This window comes from Octodon degus, unplaced genomic scaffold, assembly GCF_000260255.1.
Source record: "Octodon degus isolate 3935 unplaced genomic scaffold, OctDeg1.0 scaffold00255, whole genome shotgun sequence".
Taxonomy (NCBI): Eukaryota; Metazoa; Chordata; class Mammalia; order Rodentia; family Octodontidae; genus Octodon; species Octodon degus.
Genome location: NW_004524831.1, coordinates 1,239,587 through 1,246,516, shown reverse-complemented (window position 1 = coordinate 1,246,516; position 6,930 = coordinate 1,239,587).

The following is a 6,930-nucleotide window of genomic DNA, read 5'->3' as shown; positions in this document are numbered from 1 at the left end:
AACCTTTCCTTCCTTTATTTTGTGCTGGGCATTTGTCCCAGCAATGAGAGAGGAGTAAGTGAGACACCTAGCTAATCGATCTTCTAGTAACAGCTGCTCCAGCCTCTTAGCAACAGCTAGTCATTGTGATGCATAGCTGGTCACCATGGTGACTGATGTATGACGCAATCCTCAATTGACAAGCCAGTCTGCCTTTGTACTTCCTGCTTGCTTATCTCATATAAGCCGCAGGCCACCAGAGACCAGAGCTTAATATTAGGAGTGATCTTTTTTTTTTTTAATTTTAACTTTTTTTTTTTTTTTTTTTTTTTTTAACTTTTTTTTTTTAATATTTATTTATTTTTTTTTTTTGTGTGTGTGTGTGGCCAGCTCAGCCCACCAGGGGGCGGGGCTGGCTGGCATGTGGTGCTGGGGTATTGAACCGCGGTCCCTGTGCTTTGCTTAGCTTAGCTTGTTCTAAGTAGGTGCTTTAGACCACTGAGCCATCTCACTAGCCCCTTAGTTATTGCCTCTGGATGTAAAATAAATTTGCCTCCAAACGCTAGTTGACATTTAGTGTTTCTGCCTGCCTTTGTATTTGGTATGTCATCAGGGAGAATAAACCATTCTGAATTCTTTGGTCCCTGGTTGCGGCCCTCACAGATGGAGCAGGGAGCTCTCTAGGTCCCAACAGGAAAGCATGCTTTCAGTATTTCTCAAGTCTTATTAGAGGTCTCAAGGATGTTTTCACAGAGTTTGCCCCAGTCAATGCGCATGACAAAATTTTAAAACTACTATTTCTTTATAGCAATATCACAGAAATAGCAATAGTTAGTTAGTTTTTATGTATTTAGTACAGGGCTTACAGGGTCTCACTATGTAGGTCGGACTCATAGTGATCCTCCTGTTCTCAGCCTCCCAAGTGCTGGGATTACAGACATGCGGCACCATGTCCCGTCTCAGTCGCCCTCTCAGTGCACCCTGGGGGTGGGGACAGCACGGCATGCCAGGGATTGAACCTTGGCCGCTGCGCTCTGCCCAAGCAGGCACTGTGGTCCGCTGAGCTATCTGACCGGCTCTTAATTTTTTTTTTTAATAATAGCCATTTTTTCTGGAGTGAGATGGAATCTCAGCATTGTTTTCATTTGCATCTCTCTCTTTTTTTTGTCATTTTATTTTATTGTATATATTTTTTAATTTTTTTCCACTTTATTTATTTATTTTTGACAACTCATACAGAATTTTACTTAACAAAGTAATATGAATTTCACAGTATTTGTTGTAATACACGGTATTGTCTTACAACCAGCTATTCATATTACCAGATATATACACATAAAATTGGAAGAAGAAAAAAACTGGAGCAATGTATAAGAAATTAAGAAAAGAAAAAGTACAAACAATTGAAAAAAGGAGATGAAGCTAATTAGAGCATTGACTGCTTCTTTCCATTTCCATTTTTTTCTTTTTTTAAATTTTTATTTATTTATTTATTTATTTTGTCCTGTCAGAGGTGAATATTCTATTGGCATCTAAATACTATAAGTGTTTGAATTCAACTAAACATGTGCATCTCTCAAATGGCCAACCTCTATTCAAATGTTTGACTTTTCTACTTCTTCATCTGAGAAGTGTCTGTTTATTTCAGATGTTCATTTCTGGATTGGGTTTAAAGTTTGGAAATCTGAATATTTGAGGTCTTTATAATTACTAGGTATTCATCACTTGTCTGAGGAAGAGCTTTGAAAAAATTTTTCCACTCTGTGTGTTATCTTTCAGCTTAGTTGTACAAAACTTTTTTTTTAAATAAAAGAAGTCACTGTTGCTGATACTTCATGATATTTCGTATGCAATAAGATTTTATACATAAAGACTGCCACATCTACATCTTCAAGCTTGGTATGCACAAGGTCATGAGTCTGATAGCACAAAAAAAGTTTTACCTATTCTATCACTCAACAGATTGTGTTTCTGTTTCGGTATGTAGACCTGTGATCCATTTTAATTTTACTTTAGTGCATGGGGAGAGAGATGAGTCTGCTTTAATATTTTGCATATGGAAATGCAAATATTCCAACACACTTAATAAAAAGGCTTTCTTCCCAGAAAGGTGTTAGGGGTCTTTTGGCAAATATATGGTGGCTAAGTTTGTAGGGAATGTTTTCTGTATCTTCTAAGCTCTGCATTGATACTTTGGTCTTTCATGTCAGTAACATGATGTTCTTATCATTGTAGTTTTGTAGTATCATTTAAGATCAGGGATTATGTTGTCCCTTGCTGTGAATTTATTTATCATAACTGCTACATCTTTTCAAATGCCAGATAAATTGTAAGTTTGCTTTCTCTAATTCTTTTTTTTTAAGTTTATTTATTTATTTAGTGTGTGTGTGTGTGTGTGTGTGTGTGTGTGTGTGTGTGTGGTCAGCTCAGCCCACCTAGGGGCGGGGCTGGCTGGCATGTGGTGCTGGGGGATCAAATTGCAGTCCCTGTGCTTTGCTAAGCTTGTTCTAAGTAGGTGCTTTAGACCACTGAGCCATCTCACCAGCCCCTGCTTTCTCTAATTCTGTGAGGTATGCTGTTGGCATTTTTTAAAAAATAAAAATTATTCATTTTAATGAGAAAACAAAATTGCTGTTGGTATTTTGATTGGCCTGTATAACAATTTGATTAGGTATGTATAACCATTTTAGGAGTATGGCCATCTTCACTATATTGGTTCTTCCTACCCAAGAACAAGGGAATAATTTCTCTGATCTCTTCTTCAAAATACTGTAGTTTTCAATATAAATTTCTACAACAGAGAACTTCAGATTCAATATTGTTTCCTAAGTATTTTTATTTTGCATTCTACTGTGAAAGTTCGCTTCTCTAATTTCTCTCTTAGTATTTGTTATACATGTACTGCAATCCATTGAGTTTTGAGTGCTGAGTTTGTATTGAGTCATGCTGCTAAATTTGGTTATTAAATCTAGAAGCCTTTTGATGTAGTTTTTGGGGTATTCTACAGAGTATCAGTCTACTCACAAATAATGATAGTTCAACCTTCTCCTTTACTACTCTTTCTTTTTTGTTGTTGCTGTTTTGTCTAATTGTTCCAGGTAATATTCCTAGAACTTTATTGAATAAGGGTTGTGGTAGGTAATGGAAATCCTTAGCTTGTTCTTTATTTCCCAGTGAAAGCTTTTCGGTTTTGACCATTTTGTATAATATTGGCTTTTGGTATATTCATAGACAGCTTTTATCAGATTGAGATAAAGAACACTACATTCAATATTCTATAGGATTATTTTAATGTCATGAATGAGTGATGGTCCTTGTTAAATACCTTTGTCCTCCATTTATTGAGATGATCATGTTTTTTCCTTGGTTCTGAGAGGGTGTATTACATTTATTGATTTGTGTATGTTAAACTATCCCTGCATCACTGGGATGAATCTGTCTTGGTCATCATGTAGAATTCTCTTGATGATTTATTGTGTTCTGTTTGCCAGTGTCTCAGATTTTTTTTCACGTATATTCTCTAGGGAGATTGACCTGTAGCTCTCTTCTTGGTTAGGTTCTTCTCTGGATTTTGTGTCATTTCCTGGAAATTTTTGAAGGTTTTGCTTGCATTTAAATTTTACTGAAGAATTTCATCAGCATTGCCATTAGATAATTCTGTGGGTATTTTTTTTCTTTTTTCTTTTCTTTTCTCTTTCTTTCTTTCTTTCTTTCTTTCTTTCTTTCTTTCTTTCTTTCTTTCTTTTTGTAGAATTAGGCAGTGAAGCTGTTAGTACCTATTTTTATTAATTTTTTTTATATATTTAGTACAGGGTCTACACAGATTGGACTTGTAGTGATCCTCCCTGTTTTTCAGCCTCCCAAACACTAAGATTACAGGCAGGAACCACCATGCCCAGTCTCATTCACCTCAGCATGCCCTGGGAGCAGGGTGGGGCCAGCACAGCAGGCAGGGGATCAAGCCCCTAGCCTGTGCATCTGCTAAGCAGGCACTTTAATCCACAGAGCTATCCAGCCTATGTTCACATTTTGGTAATTTTTAAATTATTTATTCAATTTAATGAACTGATACTTTTTTTAAATTATATTTTTTTGATTCAACTTTGGTAATTGAAGTGTCTCTAGGAATCTTTCTTTTTTTTTGTGGAACTGGTTCTGAGAGGGTGTATTTCTTCTGTGTTTTTCGTCTTAGTTGAATACTCATCTCAAACTGTATTGAAGAATTTGTGTATTTCAGCAGAATCTGTTGTAATTTGACCCTTTCATTTTTTAAAAAATGTATTTGGTTATTACAGGGTTTTACTACACAGCTTGGACTCATAGTGATCCTCCTGTTGTCAGCCTATGCAGTGCTGGGATTATAGCCATATGCCACTACACCTGAACTTTGTGACGGCTGCAGCCTGTCCCAGGGGTGGGGCTGGTACCATACATGGTATGGGGGATTGAACTGTGGTCTCTGTGCTTGCCTAACCTTGCCTAAGCAGGCACTTTAGTCTGCTGAGCTATCTTGCCAAACCCAACCCTTCCATTCTTTATTGCAGGGATATGAGTCTTTTTTTTTTTAATACCTGAGATTGAACTCAGGATCTTGCACTTGCCAGCCAGGTTTTAAGTCATTGAGCTATATCCCCAGTCCTTTTTTTTGTTTTTTTAAAATAAATTTGCCAAGTGTTTGTCAATTTTATGTAATGTTTGAGAGGAATCATCCCAGTTCCTTGATTCTTTTGAGTTCTTAGTCTCAATTCGAGTAGTTCTTGCTGTAAGCTTTTTCATTTCCTCCCTCATACAAGATTTTGGTTTGACTTGTTCTTTATTGTGAAGTTTGAATTTCAACATTAGGTTATTTACTTGAGTTCCCTCAGTTTTTCTGATGTGGGAATTCATGAATATAATTTTCTGCCATAGCTGCTTTCATAGCATCCCATACATTTTGGTGTGTAGCACTGATAGACAAATTGGGAAGAGGAAGTTAAGGTATCCCAGTACAATTGTATTTGTGCCTATTTTCTTTTTCATATGCATACAAGTTTGTTTTATTTAGTTAGGTGATTTGGTATTTGGTGCACATGCATATATGATTATTGTATTTTCCTATATTAGTTTTCCCTTAACAAGTATGTAATGACTTTCTTTATCACTTTTTTTTTTAATTTTTATTTATTTATTTATTTTGCAGAACCAGGGATTGAACTCAGGTCCTTGTGCTTGCCAAGGAAGTGCTTATTCTACTGAGCCATCTTCCCGGCCCTTCTTTGTCACTCTTGACCAGTACTGGCTTGAAGTTCATATTGTCTGCAAATGGAACAAGACCACTGCTTTTTCTTAGTTCCTGTTACAGGAAATACTGTGTTCCATGCTTTGGTTTTCAGTGTATAAATTTCTTATAGATAAATGGGTTTCATTCTGCAGGGTATTCTTGGATTTTGCTTTTGAATGTATTCTATCAGTTTCCTTTGATTTGTAATTGAGAGCATTTACACTGATGGACATAACAGATAGATATTGACTCACAACTGTCATTATTATTTTCCTGCTGTAGATTGCTGATCTCTTCCCTCTGTTTAATTGCTGGCCTTAACTGGTGGATTCTTTCTATTGGGGTTCATGAAAATGTAGTCTTCATCTCTTTCTAAAATAACCTTCAGCTACTTTTTTGATGACAGTATCTTAATTCTTCATTGATTTCAAAAGATATGTTTATGGGGTGTATTGGTCTTTGTTGAATTTTTTTTTTATTTAGCACAACCTCTGCAGGGTCTCAAAACATGGATCAGACTCATAATGACTCTTCTGTTCTCAGTCCCCCAAGCGCTGACATTACAGGTGCGCACCACCGCATCCATCACGGTCTCACTGAGCCCCAAAGGCAAGGCCCACACAGCACACCAGGGATCAAACGCTGGTCCCTGTGTCTGCCTAAGCAGGCGATTTAATCTGCTGAGCTATCTAGCTGGCCTTGAACTTTTTAAGACTTGAAATATTTCACTGCATGCTCCCTGGCTAAGGGTTTATGTTTAAAAGTTTACTATGATTCTGATGGATTTTCTCTAACAATTTTTAATATACTTTTCTTGTGCAGAATTTTTAGAATTTTGTTTTTTGGACTTTTTGTCACAAGGTGTCACAGTTCAGGCTGGCCTTAAATTCCCTTTGTAGCAGAGGCTGGCCTCAAAATCAGTTATCATCCCACCTGAGCCTTCCAAGTACTAGGATTACAGGCATACACCAGCCTGTCTGGCTCTCAAATGTTGAATAATACATGCATTGATGCAGATTTAATTTTGTCATGGCTAAATACAGTTGTTTATGTTTCATTTATCTGTATGTCAAATTCTTTTTCCATATTTGGGAAGTTTTCTGCCATCACTTCCATGAAAAGTTTTTTATTATGTCATTTGCATTGCCTCCTAGCTTTTCACTGATGCTGATGCAACTTATGTCGTTCATTTTTGCAACATCTTGCAGCTGTGTGTTTTGTTATGGTCCCGTTTTTTTTATTAATTTTATTGAGAAACAAATAGCAATGAGAGTTTCAAAACCAGTTAGGGCAGTTTCAATAATTAATACATTTCATATTGTTGTCTTTGTAGTGGTTATTTGTAGTACAAGATGCAGACATGATATTCTGTCCAAACACTATTAGTACAAATCTTTCTTCTCATTGAATTAAGAGAAAGTAGCTGTATATCTATCCTATTTTATATATACATTCACAAAATGATCCTTCATTTGTATCCCCTTTTTTATTTAGTTTTGTCAGAGGTGGGTATTCCACTGCCATTTAAATATTGTAGGTGTGTGAATTCAGCAAAATAATACAATATAGTCCAGTAGTCCATCATAGTAGTGGGTTATCTGCAGGACTGGCAATGTCAGAAGTTGTTGACTTGAGCCTTTTACAGCCCAGCATATTAATACAACTTTACTTTTTTTTTTAATTTTTTAAAT